At 38.7% G+C, this 15,977-nt stretch overlaps 1 protein-coding gene across 4 annotated transcripts in view; it reads right to left on the reverse strand.

Moving 5' to 3' along the window:
* The window catches only part of Dennd1b (DENN domain containing 1B), a 207,267-nt gene that overhangs the window by 173,158 nt on the left and 18,132 nt on the right, over nt 1-15,977 (reverse strand). The window lies entirely within an intron of this gene.

The following is a 15,977-nucleotide window of genomic DNA, read 5'->3' on the forward strand; positions in this document are numbered from 1 at the left end:
GAAATATTAAACATTTCACTTCTGAGGTAGGAGGGAAAATCTATAAAAACAATATAATTCCAAAGAAAACTGTTAATGAAACAAAATAAAATAAAATTGGTAAAATCTATGATAGATGAATAATATAAAAGCTAACAAAATCAGGGGCTGGAGAGATGACTCATTGGTTAAGAGCACTGGCTGCTCTTACACAGGACCTGGGTTTGATTCCCAGCACCCACAGTGTGGATTGTGAGCTCTGACAATCTCTTCCGGGATTTTGCAGTCACTGCATGCATATGGTGCACAAACATACATGTAGGCAATCACCCATTCCCACTAAAATAAATGTTGTTTTTTTTATTACCAGAATGGTACAACTCTTACTACTACAAAATTGAATGGGTGTACACACTGATACATACATTTTTTTCTTCCATGAATTATTTCTCCAATAAAAGATGAAGAAAGACAACCAACTGACTTGACTTCTGCATAAATACTACTCTATACACGGTGCTGCATGCTTTGCACACCTATCATCTCAGCTACTTGAGTCTAGCAGTTTGCAAACCAACACAGCCAAGATCCCAGGTCTTTAAAAAAATCCAATATTAAAAACACAGTGTTGGTAAGGACACTGAGTAAAAAGATTTCTTAAACACTGCTGGTGGGAGTATAGTAGAGCCAATACGAAGAATAGTGTTGAAGTTTCTCAAAAAAATAAAAATTGGGCTGAGAATGTATCTTATCTTATGCACAAGACCCCTGAAGTTGATCCCTGTAGCCTTCCTCTCACACCAACAATCTCTAAAAATCTACTATATGATCCAAAGGAAGAAATGTCAACACATAGAGGAGATACCAGCACTACCAGTCTATTAAAGCACTACTCATGATAGCTAAGACATATCATCAACTTAGATGCCTGTCAACAGATTAACAGATAAACAAAATGAAAAAACAACAAAAGAGGATTCATTCACAAGAGAATGATAGCTTTTCATCTGTATAAGAACAGATGGGTCGGGTCTTGATGGCACACGCCTTTAATCCCAACACTTGGGAGGCTGAGGCAAGCAGATCTAAGTGAGTTCGAAGCCAGCCTGATCTACAGAGCGAGTTCCAGGACAGTCTCCAAAACAATACAGAGAAACCCTGTCTCAGAAAAAAAACAAAAACAAAACAACAACAACAAAAAAACCAGATGGAACTGTATGATACTTTCTTTGTTCAATGAACTAAGACAGAAACACCAATACAGTATGTAGTCGCTCAGATGGAAGCTGGAGAGCATTGATCTAAGTGTAGATTAGTGCTGACTAGAGGGTCAGAAGGGAAGGGTTGAAGTCACATGGATGGAGAGTGGAAAAGATGTAACAGTTTGAATGATGTGCAAGCATAGTGAAGCACAGAAACCCATTATATATTTTATGAATAAATTGGAAGACTCTCCAAACATAAAATAATCATAAAGAGACAGAAGTATTTATGGCCTTTATTTGATTAATGCATATTATATATGTATATATACATTAATGCTCCAGATTTTAAAATTATTTGCTGTTACACATAAGTCATTCTGAGGATAAACAAAGAATGTCGAAAGTAATGACAGGAGAAATGCAAGGTGCAGGAAGCCTGTAAGAGACTGGAACAGCACGATGTTGACCAGCAGTGTACATCATAGTGGACATAAGAGAGAGCAATAGTATGACAATGGCCAGCAGTGCACATTATAACAGACATTAGAGAACGCAATAGCATGACAATAGCCAACACTGCACATGGCCACAGACATCTGGCATTTTTCATCATAGTTTCATAGTTTCTCTACCGTAGGTGTGACTGGACATTTTTGATGAGCTGAACTAGAACCTGAAGAGTTAGCTACATCCCCAGTACTCTTTCCAATATTCTGTACATATGTGTTAGCGCCTGCAGGTATGCCTGACACCACATTCACGCATTAGCTGTGAAGGCCAGAAGAAGGTGTCAGGTCCCTTGGGACTAGAGGTACGGATGGATGGATGGATGGATGGATACCCCTCAACCGGCAGTATTTATAAACCACTGAAATATGCAGCAACTTGCATTTTGAAATTAGATGTAGAGTTTTCCTGGGAAGTGAAGGATGACAAATGAAAGTAAGGGCCAGTGAGCTAGATGGCTCAGCAGTTGAAGGCAAGACTGATAATGCCCAAGACCCACATGGGAGAAGGCGAGAATCAACCACTGAGTTATCCTCTAACCTCTACATGTATTCCATGGCACATACGAACACATACACACATACACACACAATAGATTAGACAGACAGACAGACATAAAATTTTTAAGCAAAGAACAAAAGACAACATAAAACTATTTAGGGCCAAGAACGTGCTACATATGAGTGCTCAGATGCCTTGATCGAGAGTGAGCTGCTACTAAAGGAAGGCACACCAGGCACCAGTTCGGTTTTACAGGCCTGAGTGGCCAAATGCAAGTTGACCTTCTTAAGGTCCTTTGCCTTTTTCCTCAGCACTTGACCAATGAGTAAAAGCTACAGTTTCCATTCTCCTTCTAAATGAGGCTAAGCCCTGGCAAGAACCAGGTCTTTAACAAGGGAACTGATGTATCAAAGCTGCCCCTGCCTGGTCTTAGAAGAAATCTCTTGCCTGAAGTACTCTTCTTGTCTGTCATGTGACTTGAACTTGGACAGAGTTAGTACCTTGGCTCTGACTCTGCCGACAAGAATAAAAGCCTGGATAATAACAGAAAAGCAAAAGGAATGAAGCATGGAGCCCTGGACAACTTCACAGAACAGCAGCACCCTCCAGACAGACCATCTGCTTCTCAACCTCCACATTCTCTCAGGCCTCTATTTGGGAGTTTCCATTCCCAGCAGATTGGCCATTATTCTTTAGAACACAGATTAAAACTGAATGGACAATTTTGAAAGCTGATTTAGAAAAACAGCTTTAGGGATTATCCTCAAACACACAGGATCGGGGAAAGGACCAGAAAAAAATTGAGCTTCAAAGCTTACTCTGGTAACTAGCATAACTTGGATTCTAAAGTTACTGTGTACCTTGGTACTTTTGAAACAAAGGCTGCAAGATGGATGGATGGATGGATGGATGGATGGATGGATGGATGGATGGATGGATGGATGGATGGATTCCTCTACAATAAAGTTACATGGGACAGAAAATACACAAGATACAGATAGTTCTCTCCTTAACAGCATAAGTATGACAGTGTCCCAAATGGAAATATGACTTCTTCATTTCAAAACTGAAAAATAAACCAGTTTGTTTGCATGTGTGCACATGCATGTAGAAGCTACAAGTTGACATAAAATGTTATACATGATCACCTTATTCTTTTCAACAGGATACTTCCCTGAAGTTGCAGCTCACTGATTCACATAGACTGGCTATCCAGCAAACCCTCAGTATTCTCCAAACTTCGTTTCCCCAGAACTGTGGTAACAGGCACACACACACCAGGTTTGATTTTATTCATTTTTGCATAGGTTCCACAAATGGAACTGAAGTCCTCAGGCTTGTGATACAAGAACATTAATGGCAGCATTTCCCCAGCCCAAACTCTATTTCTTATCTCTAGTTACGCAATGTTCAAACTTTAAAATATCAGACCTTAGCCAGGTAGGGTGGCAGATTCTAGCACTGAGGAGGCAGAGACAGGCAGATAGATCTTTGGGCGTTCCAGGTAAAACTGGTCTGCACAGCGAGTTCCAGTCAGCCAAGGCTAAATACTTGACCCTGCCTCAAACAAAGTTTAGAGGCAGATTTGATGCTCATGTGTTCCAGCTGCTGTATTGCTCCAAGTGCTGGAGGCACAGTAGCCCCACCCTTTTACATGTTCTACTAAAAGCAGTTCCCTGTTTCTCTAATTACCACGGGGAGTGTTTTAAAAGACAATCTGGTCTTCAAGGCAGGAGAGTAAAAACATAAAATTTACAAGTCCAACCTGAACTTTGTCTCAGTCTTCACGATCAAACCTACTTAAAAGGAAAAAATGACCGGTGTAAGTTACTTTTCACAGGACTAGGCACACTTCCTGTTAGAAGCAGTGAACAGAAGCACAACCTAGCAAGTCACACTCACTTTAGCATGACCTATGTCACACTCACTTTGCAATAGAGATTAGACTTTGACTAATAAAGCATATGTACTAGAAAAATGACAGTCAGGTGATCGATCAAACCCTCTCTCTAGAATTCATATGCTACAGATTAAAATGTTTACTGAAATAGTTTATTTAAATACTCAAGTTTCACATCAAAGAGAAACTAAAATAACTATTCATTTTGAGACTAAAGATAAAATTGCTTGCAGTCTTACTATATTTTATTATGAAATGATAAATCCTACCCATGCCACAGAAATTGTCCACAAGCAATGAGAAGTTTATTGCTGTGAATTTCTTGGTAGATGTGCTAACTGAATCACATCAAGGCTCTGCTGGGCTTGCAGCCTTTCGTTATTGCCGTATTTGTGCTTATTACTCATTCTGAAAACCGCTTCCTTATTTAATGAATGCCAAGCACACACCCAGTCCTCCAATCTTTGTCCCTTTGAAACTACTGCATAAATGAAATTTCTTAATATAGCAATTCCTCATTGTTTGTGGCATTAGTTCCAGGTTACCCAACAGATAGCCATGGATACTTAAGTCTCTTATAAAATGACACAGACAATCAGTGTGCTAAGGTATTGTTGACAATGCCATTCACCTACCTTGGAGACATGGTATACTCTAAGGTTGAATTTGATGTCATCACACCAATTACTCTATCCCTGAACTTAAACCTGGTTCTTGACCTAACCAAGACTGAAGACTAACGCTGTAAAGCACTTCTGCAAAATAGGTGTGTGTTAATTGTCATTACTTGCCTATATCAACTCCAAACTCTTCCCTACAATTCAGAAGGACAGCAAAGCTCATGTCTAGGTTAATGCATAAATCCAGTAAATGGAAAGATAAAGAGCCACTGTGTCTGAAAACAAATGAAGCCAAAGCTTTACACATAAGACTATTTTCTCCCTAACAAAAAGCCTCTGTTTCCTGAAACGTCTCAAAGTTACAAAGGAAAAAGGATAAGGGAAGTAAATCATTATCCATGTATGGATAGAGCTAGCTTCTTTCAACCAAGATCAAATGCCACTGGCTCATACAAAACAAGATCTGCCAAGTCCTCTCACTGAAGCACTAGTACTTCTGGCAAATCCAGAGCTAGAACAGCCAACAGGATTCAGGAACATACTCCTTATGACCCACACTTCACTCCAATCAAGGAGCTATGACCCAAATGAGTACATTTAGCAATTATAAAATCACCTTCTATATTCCTCTCAATAGGTCAAATAATCATTAAAGTACACTCCAGCAAAGTAATTTTATGTAGATGCTAATGTTAAGATATTAATATCGGTATGAAGATAAACGGCATACAGAGATGTATTAATGAATAGTCTTCAACAAAGTTTTATTGTATGTGTATTGGCATTTCCATACAAGTAGCATATGTACACCACATACCACAAGCATGCCTAGTACCAGTGGAGGTGAGAAGATGGTATTAGAACTGGAGTTAGCATTGCTTGTGAGCCACAGTGTGGGAGTGCTAAAACCAAACTCATGTCCTTTGGAAGAGCAGTGTGTATTTTTAAGCCTCAAGCCATCTCTCCAGTACTTTAATAAGTTGGGGGAGTTGTTTTGTTTATTTTTGAATTTTTAAGGCAAGGTCTCTCAATGCAGCCCTGGCTATCCTGGAACTCCCCACACAGACTAGCCAGCCTCTAAAACACAGAGATCAACCTTCTTCTGCTTCCCAAGTGCTGGAATAAAAGGCATGCATCACCAGGTCCAGATTTTAATAAGTTTTTACACAGTAGTTTAAACCTGATTACCCAACTGAAACTTAAAAATGCAAATTATAGACAAAGTACCTTAACAGAAATAATTCTGGCAATCTGTACGGACAACACAGAGACAGCACACGGTTTTATTCCTGGCTCTTCCATCCCAAAATTCTGAAACCTTGGCACCAAAGAACTTCAAAGAGTTTCACTTTCTCAATAGTAAAAGGCTGGAGCTGTGGACTTGCTAACAGAGTTATAAGAAAGTTTAAAACTAATTTAAGATTATGTATGTAAAATCCCATTTTGCTCTGCAAGTTACATTTAAATTACAAAGATAAATATAATACAATGTAATATAGTGGCACCATTTCAAGTAGGTAAAGGCCATGAAATATGGCTACGTCTACAGTAACTTTTATTTTTTCAAAGCACAGTTTATATAAAGTTATGGTATCTACAGCTGAGAGCACATTCACTCAGTGGAAGAACATTTGCTTACCATGTGCAAGGCCCTGCATTCAACACCACAAACAAAGACATGTTTCAGTGAGGTAAGCAACATAGAGGTAAGCAACCATAACCAGCAATTCATACAACTGCCTTATTCTGCATCGCTCTAACACTTACATGAGTCTTTATGCTGTGGTCAATCATTTGTATTTCATTCTCAGATACCTGTTTTCTGAAACATGACACATTTTGAGAGTATCAGAGTATCTATTATTATAATATTCTTAAGAATTTTTTAGGACTATTAGAATCTAGACAGCACAATTCTGCGTGTTCACTTTTGATCATCAAGCACTGACAGGTGCAAATTAGTCAATCCACTATAAGCAATATAAAATAAAACTAAACTAAATATTATATTTTAGAAAACATTTCTAATGAAAAAAGGAAAAGCTCAGAAGAATGAATGAACAGATTAAGATTCAGTGGAGAATTACAAACTAATCAAAAGAAACATATGGAATATCCAAAACAAGTCACTATATGTGCTTAAGTTTATATGTGATACAGAGTAGAACAGAGAACCTGAATTCCGACTGGCAGAAGCTCCACAAACTAAAGCCACAGAGCAAAAGGCACTGAATAAACAAAGAGCCTTTGGAATTTGTAGGATTACACCACAAAATCTCATAAACAAGAGCCATGTATGGTCCCAAGGACAGAAAAAAGAGGATGAACAGAACAGTGGTTGGAAAACGTATAGTGATCTATACATTGAGATCCAAGAGCCCTATCCACAGGAAACAGAAGAAAGTTGGTCAATGACTTTACTGAAAAAAACCCAGTAAAGAGACAACACTGAAGGCAGCAGTGGGTGCATGTTATCAAACAGTTTCAGACCATATCACACATTATCAGATAAGGTAATACTAACATATCTACCAAGGCACCAGCTAAAACTATGGCAAGTGTGGTGACACACACTGTAAACCAAAGCTTGGGAGGTAGAGGGCAGAGGACAGTGACTTTTTAAGGAGTCCAGGATGGGCTCCACAATGAGGCCTTGCTTATTCCCACCACAAATCAACTGATGCAATTGTTTTTAACTAGTAACAAATGCCAGGCAGTGGTGGCACACGCCTTTGATCCCAGCACTCGGGAGGCAGAGACAGGCAGATCTCTGTGAGTTCAAGGCCGGGCTGGTCCGACAGCCTCCAAAACAATACAGAGAAACCCTGTCTCATAAAACCAAAAGAATAAATAAATAACTAGTAACAAATGACAAAATAGCAGATTTCACCCTAATCACATTAATAATGGCATCAAATGAAAACGTACTAAACACTAATTATAGTCAGTAACTGTCAGACTAGATAGAAAAGAAAGACAAATATATGCTAACTGATAGATATAAATAGTTCAGATAATTTTATAACAGAAATGGAAAAAGAATTTCATATAAACACTAATCACAAGAAAGCAATTATATTTATATAAAACTAAATAAAGATAAAATGTATTACTAAAGACAGAAAATAACATATATTAAGAGCTAGTTCATAAAGAAAATACAACAGCTGGGGCTAGAGCACAAATCTGGGACACCTGGTACTCAGGAGGTAAGACAGAAGAATCAAAAATTTGCACATGTCTTAGCTACAGAGCAAGTTCAAGGCCAGCCTGGGCAACTTAGGGAGAGCCTGAAATGAAAAAGTGACCAGGCAGCTGGGGTGTGGTTCAGGGCAGATCACCTGAGTAGCAAGCACAAGAGGAGGGGACAACAATCACAAAACAGGCTCAAAGTACGTGGGAAAAGACGGAGACGTCTGAAAGGTAGCAGTTAAGTTCGCAATCCCACATGAAATTCTAGCGTTCTTCTCATGCTTACTGAAAGACACAAAAGTGTCAGAAAAGCGTTGAAGAACTCCTCCAATCAACTTTACCCAACACATTTATACACCAGTGCATCACCACAACTGCGAGATATAAATCCTATGTATGACATAGTGAATCTTCATTAAGATAAGCCACGTTAGGAAGCCATGAAATAGAGCACACATTTTTGAGGACTAATGACATACAGATTACATGCTCTTACTTAAATTAAAAGAAAAAAATTAAAAGAAAATTTATAAGCAAAAGAACAACAATATACCCCAAAAATAGAAATTAAATCCTATATTGTTAAATAATGCAAGTGTTAAAAGCAAATCGCAGTAGAAATCAGACAATACTTGTAAGTACATAATTATGAAAGTAAATATTCAAAATATGGGTCATAGCTGAAGCACTGTAATTAGATTGTAATTAGATTACTGGTTCTCAACCTGTGGGTCACAACGCCTTGTTACAGGGGTTGCCTAAGACCATCAGAAAACACAGATATTTACATCACAATTCATAACAGTAGCAAAATTACTTTATGAAGTAGAAACAAAATAATATTAGGGTTGGGGGTCACCACAACACAAGGAACTGTGCTACAGGGTTCCAGCAATAGGAAGGCTGAGAACCAGTTTATTAGACAAAAGAAGAATTAAAGATCAGTGCTCCCTGTTTTTAAAGTAAGAAGCCTGAATAAACTAAACTCAACATGAGTAAATAAGAGAAGAAAATAATAATGACCAGAAGTCAATTAAGCACATAAAACAATTGTGTATAAATAAACCAAATCCTTAATTGATTCTCTAAAAATATTAATAAAGCTGGTTACACCTTTACTAATAAATAATAATAATAATAGTGTATACTATTTTTAAAGAAAGAGAAAATATACAAATTATTAGTATTGGAAGAAAACTGGATCTTTCCAGTGCCTACAAAAACTAGAAATAGGAAATGATATTAACATCTTTGTCCTTACTAATTTTAGAATTAAGTGAAGGAGAAAACTCCTTAATACATGTAAATTATCCAAAATGACACAAGAAAAATGTAAAATTTGAATTTTCTATTTACCTGTTGAAAATTGAATTCATAATTAAGATTAGTCAGGAAAATAGTGCTGTAGTCTTAATGGTTATATCCATTTAATTCAATTAACTTGACTTTACCTACATAAGATGTAATTGTAATGAGACAATTTTATCAGACACACACAAAGCTTCACCTTCTGATTTTTTTTCCTTGTGTTCAACAGATCTCTGATAAAACAAAAAAAAACAGAAATTGTAAAGATTAATTTAGGGTAGGGCAATGGCTCAATTGGCAGAGTGCATTATGCAGGTTGGCTGGGGAGGTGTGCACTGGTAACCCTTGAAATCCCAGTGGAGGGACAAGCGGGTCCCTGGGCTTGCTGCCAGTTGGCTTAGCCTGCAGTGAGTTGCAGGCCAGGAAGATTCTAGTCTCACAAAAACCAAAAGCAGCACCTAAGGGATGACCCTGGAGACAGTCATGTGGCCTTCACACACATTCACACACAGGTACACTAATACACATAAAAAAAGATCAACTTGACTCAAAAGAATTGAACAAAAAACTGTTAAGTTGAGAAACTATCAATATTTTGGAAGCCATTGGCTGGTAGATATACAAGTCTGTATTGTATCAAATAAACAGAGGTCAAAAATATAAATATATCAAAATATGCCAACAGAAAAAATGGTCAACTATATAGTTAGCACAATAAGCAAAATGGTAAAAAAATTTCAAGAGGATAAATATCTTTGAAAAAGGCAAAATTGTACAAACAGTAAAAATATTCCAAATTAGGAGAGAAAGCTAAACAGAAGGAACCCATGCAGTTGTTAGGCCCAAGTCATTAATCCCAGCACAAGAGAGGCAGAGGCAAGTGAATCTCTAAGTTGGAGGCCAGCTTGGTCTACAGAGTGAGTTCCAGGAAAAAAAAAAAAGATTGTTAGGCTACGATATGACTCTTATATGTGATACTGTAATAACAGGTACAGATCATTATAAAGTTGTCAAAACACAAAGAATAACAGGTAACATCAAGATTGAATCTTCAAGCATCTATGGACTCCAGGTGCCAGTGATGTGTCGTGACACTATGTTCTTGGACAGACAGCATTATAAATCTGTTAAAGCCATGGAACACATATCAGGAAGAGCCTGCATGGACACTGGATGACAATGCTGTGCCAATGAAGAGTCACTGCTTCTAGTAAATCTCATGCCACTCTGGGGCAGGGCACTGAGGAAGTGAGTCTATATCCCTACAGAGAAGGAATGTATGGAAACTCTAACTTTCCATAAACTTCAAACTCAGCATGAGACATACAGTCATTATTTCCTGGAGAATTTTAAACGTTTCTAAAAGGTAACAATAAAATGGTTTGGCAGATACAGGTGCTTGCTATCACAGCCTGGTGACCTGAAGAGTACAATCCCCAGGACCTATAGAATATAAAGAGAAAACCAACTATCACTGGTTGTCTTATGAACTCCATACGTGCCATGGCACACATCCGTACATGTAACACATACACACAAATGTAATACTTTAATTTAAATTTTTATGGCATATGATAGTTACTTAACTAGACTTTAATGAATGAATGTATATTTAGAAATAATATAACAGTACTAGAATTCTACAAAACAAATCCTCATCCTTTTTATTTATAAAAATAGCCTGTTCAGTACATATAAATAAAAGTACTATTTTTTAAAATAATTTCAAAGACTATCACTATCAAATAGTCTAAGCTGCTTAAATAATGCTTTAATATTGATCGAATATTTAAGTATTTTTACATATTGACTATTTTGCTAATAATATCTTTTATGTGTTTACCAACAGTATTTTATTTAAATTAGAAACAATCTTATTTTACATATCAATCCCAGTTCCCTCTCCCTCCCATCCTCCCATGCTCCCCACCGAGCCCCCCATCCCATTCCCCTTCTGCTGTCACATCATTTGGGGAGGGCCTAGGCTGAGAGAGTATCCCTCTAAGGGAAATAGGCTAATACTATCTTAAAACAAAGAGATGACACCGAGTGCTGTTGAGAGCACTAATGCATAATGCTCTGCTGAACTATTGAAAAGGGCGCATGCCCTGCTAATGTACTGAACTAAACCCACTCCTAGTAACTTATTATTATAGCCTAGATCAATGCATCACTCAACCCTCATCTGAGAAGCATCCTTTGGAGCAGATGGTGGTTAACACAGTGACCACGATGGCCAAGGTGCAGCACGTAAGAGAGTGTGTAATGCTCTGTCCACTGAGGAAGAAGGGGAGGAAAGAATGTTAGAGCCTGAGTCAGTGAATAACACCTATACAAAGCCTGTGCAAGTTCAAGCCAGACCAAACCCTAGCATGGAATAGAGAGGAGAGTTAGACACACAACCTTACCCATAGGCATGGAGCTGATGACAATTGTTAACTGCCATGGAGAGGGAGAGACCAACTTTCTTTAAAGGTGTATTCCCTAGAAGAAGTCGACCACTCTCCAGTGGAAGACCACACATCCAAGAATGAGCAACACAAACTGGTCTTGAAAGGGTTTTTTTTTTCCTTTAAAGCAAAGTTTGGCAAATGAGAGAGGGCTTGTATTTGGGAAAAGTTGTGGGTAGGGAATAACTATGATCAAGCCACATTGTATCAATGAAATTCTCCAAGAACACATAAAAATAAACGAGCATACCCTTTGTGGGAAGATAAGCAGATAACACATATTAAACATTCAATGACATTCCTAAGAAATTATTTAAATAACAATATGCAGTGAGATATATGAACAGTATGCTCAAACAACAGGATTCTAAGCAATTCAATTTAAAATGGATCTCTATTTTCAGAGCCAGAAAGTGTCTGGCACAGTGCGGGAGGCTTTTAATCCCAGCACTCAGGAAGCAGAGGCAGGTAGGATCCCTGAGATTGAAACCAGACTGGTCTACATAGTGTTTCAAGCCAGCCGGGGCCACATAGTGAGACTCTGTGTCAAAATAATCCAGAACTGGAAAGATGTCTATACTAACCTGTCAGTTAGTGAAGATGAAGCCAACTTATAGACAGATGAGTCAATTCATGACAAAATGTAATATTGATACACATATATTCATAGAGATTTACATAAGATTAAAAAGATATTAACCATGACATTCTCAGTGTGATGGAATTTGAAATGATTTCTAGTCTCTCTTTATTATCCTCTTATTTTGTTTGAATTGTATATGAACGGCCTAGATAGTTGTCCTTAAGTTGGAAGCATTTACGTTCACAGATCAACATAGACACATAACAGCAACATAAGGTATTTGTCTCCAACCTACTTTAGTAACAACAAGTTAATTCTACGTAAACTCATTCAAGTGACTCAATTAGAGCCACTCATAATTTACTGAATTTTTATATAAAAAATCTATATGTGTTAAAATTAGAGTAATCTTAGAATTTAAGCTCCCCAGTAATCTATGTGAGTCTATTCACTTCATCTTCATTTTCCTCAAGATACTAATGCCTAACACATAGATGACTTGAAAATCAAATGAAGAATTACTATGCAAAATATTTTCTAAATTTTAGCAGTAGGAGTATACATTTATGAGCAGCATACTGCAAAACAGGGGGCAGGGAATTACACAGGGTGTCAAAACAATGAAAAGAGAAAACTATCTGACTTTTAGAATTGGGTTGGGTAGGGGAATTAATAAAGGGTAAGCCTTGCCATGCAGTAGCACATGCCCATTCATATGCTTCAAAGCACAGCGCATCAGCCCAGGCAAAGGGCAGTCAGATGTACTGACAGTATTTATTGCATTTGAAACCTGACTTTAACAATTTGAACTAGAACAGCAACACAAATGTAATTACCATATAGAACTCACATGGAGCAACACAGTTGAGCAATATCATAACCCTGATCCTACTACTGTCACAGGAATACCCTAGACTTGGCCACTTGTCTGTATGCTCCTGGAGCTCACTGATGCTGCTATGAAGAGAAACATGCATGTGTGGGGAAGCTCCTGACCACCACCAGAATTAGTCACTAGACAGGAAATTCCACCTTAATCCAGATTTTCCTAAGCATCCTACTTTATGGAAGAGAAGCTCACTCAGAGTAACACAATCTTGGGCTACACCACTGGTAAGCACAACACGTGTACTGATCCTAAAGAAAAAAAGAGAGGAGTGGACATCATGGGAGGGACCAGCTAGGAGGGACCATGAAAGCCTGCCTCCTCAGTGCTTGAAATAGCTACCTGCACTACTTAAACAAGCCGCATCACTCCTGGGCAAATTCTCACAGTTTACAGGAGTAACACTCACCTCTGTGGACTTTATCCCCCATGACATCTTAAGCTAGAACCACATGTTTGAACCCAAGTGCCTGGATGAGTTCCCAAATCTGAAGGCTTTCAGGTGCCCCTTTTGACTTTTTTACAGAAGGCAACTGTGTGCCTGTTGTCTGACCACTTCTTCAAGATGCCCATCAATAAAAAGACGGCCAAGTAGATCAGCAAGAGATCTGCAAGCAAGGAACGCTTTTGCACTGTTTATTCTGCTCTGTCCTGTCCCACGGGACCTACACTCTATCTTTTCTACTTGGATTTTTTGTTGGGGGCTAGGGGGGGGTGGTTTTTTTTGAGACAGGGTTTCTCTGTATTGTTTTGGAGGCTGTCCTGGAACTTGCTCTGTAGACCAGGCTGGCCTCGAACTCACAGAGATCCGCCTGCCTCTGCCTCCCGAGTGCTGGGATTAAAGTCCTGTGCCACCAACGCCCGGCTCTACTCGTTTTAATAAACAGCACTTACTTTAAGGGGGAGGGTGATGTGAGTCACCACAACTGCATCAGAGTTGTGTCTGCAACAAAAGCAAACTGAAGGAAGCCCCAACAGATTGACCGTGGGAATGGAGCTGGCTGCGTGCCTCCTGTTGTCAGTCACAGCCGGATGGGAGAACCGGTCCTGTGTGGCTACTAGACACAATGCTGCTAGCACAAACATATTAAACACAAAACTCATTCTGTGTGTCACTTAGTCAATGTTGAATGTTTACTGAGACAATGCCAAAAGGGAGAGAGGGAGAGGAAAAGAAGTCATGGGGAAATAAATGTTTCATCACTTCCCTTATCCAGCAAAAATGAAAAATAAAAAAAAACCTGAAGATGTTTTTTTAAAAATCTAGAAACCCCCAAAACACCATGTAGTAACTAAAGACAAAAGGCTCGTTCTGATCCCACACTTTCACTGTCTGTCTCAGAACATCTCTTCACCATCACTTCCTTGGTAAATAAATAGGTCTTCAAATAACAAGAGGTCATGTTCGGCAAGCATATTACTAGCAGCAGTACTACAATCAATCCTAAAAAGTACAATCTAGTTGTAATTCCTTGGCTCGAAAGCACTCTGTCTTTAATGAGAAGCAGTTCCATATGGTGCTTTAAGAAAATCTATGTGGCCAGGCAGTGGTGGCACATGCCTTTAATCCCAGCACTCAGGAGGCAGAGGCGGGTGGATCTCTGAGTCTGAGGCCAGCCTTGTCTTCAGAGTGAATTCCAGGACAAGGGATACACAGTGAAACACTGTCTGCAAAACAAAACAAAAAGCAAATAAATCTAACAAATTTAGAAAGCACTAAATTTATCTCTATCTCGGTATTCCACGCTTTCTTTGGTAGCTGGGCATAGGATGATGTACATATTCCCTTTTAAAAGACGACCTAAGAGAGGAAATTAAAGAGAAGGGAAGGAGGCTCTGGGAAGGTGGAGGAGTGATGGAGGAACAGTGAAAGGCAGTGTGGACAAGAGCAAAACACGATACACACATTATGGAAGTATCAAAGTGAAGCCAATAGATTTGTAAAATTAAAATGAGTTATCACGAAAAGAGGCATTTTTTATGTTCAGGTGGATGAACAATCAATAAGACAAACATGCCACTTAGTCCAACATAATACTTTGAATGTCTGGGAATGAACTGGTCGTTGAAGACATGTCACACTCCAGTAATGGCAAAAATGACAGATAATATGGAAGTTACTAAAAGTGGGAAAACAGGAGATCATTTCAATGTGTCCTCCCAGCAAACTGACAGAAAACCAGCCCTGAGAGATGCCCCGCAGTCCAGCCAGAAGGCAGAAGAACAGATGGACTCAAAAGAGGAAGGTGGACCAGGAGAAACCGAAAGCAAACTGGACAGTACTGAGAAGCCCACACACCATCAGCAGCCCAGAACCTCTGCAGGGCAGATGCTGTGTTTGTTGACTTATCCTTGAGGAAATAATAATAGTTCTTCCAAGAAAAGAGGCATGCTGTGCTCACACTTTATGTAGCAAGCTTTCTTGTCAGACTATCTTTGGATCACCAGCCCCCAAAGAATGACACTGAAATTTATTATTATTATGAAAGCTGAGCCTTTGGCTTAGGTTTGTTTCCAACTACCTTTTACAACTTAATTAACCCATAGTTTTAATCTATGTTCTTCCACGTGGCTCAGTTACCTCTTTTTTAGTAGGGCACCTCTGACTTGCTCCACTTCTGCCAGCGAAATCCACATGCCTAGATTCCTCTTCCTCTCTCTCCCTAGAAATCCCTCCCATTCTCTCCTGCCTAGCTATTGGCCATTCAGCTCTTTATTAAACCAATCAGAACACGTCGTTGGCAAAGACACATCTTTACAGTGTAAACAAATATTTTGCAACACATTTAGACAAGAAGTAATGTTCTCAAAAAGAAACACAACATAACAATACCAGCCACCTTATC

This window comes from Mesocricetus auratus, unplaced genomic scaffold (assembly GCF_017639785.1).
Source record: "Mesocricetus auratus isolate SY011 unplaced genomic scaffold, BCM_Maur_2.0 Super-Scaffold_100676, whole genome shotgun sequence".
NCBI classification, from domain to species: Eukaryota; Metazoa; Chordata; class Mammalia; order Rodentia; family Cricetidae; genus Mesocricetus; species Mesocricetus auratus.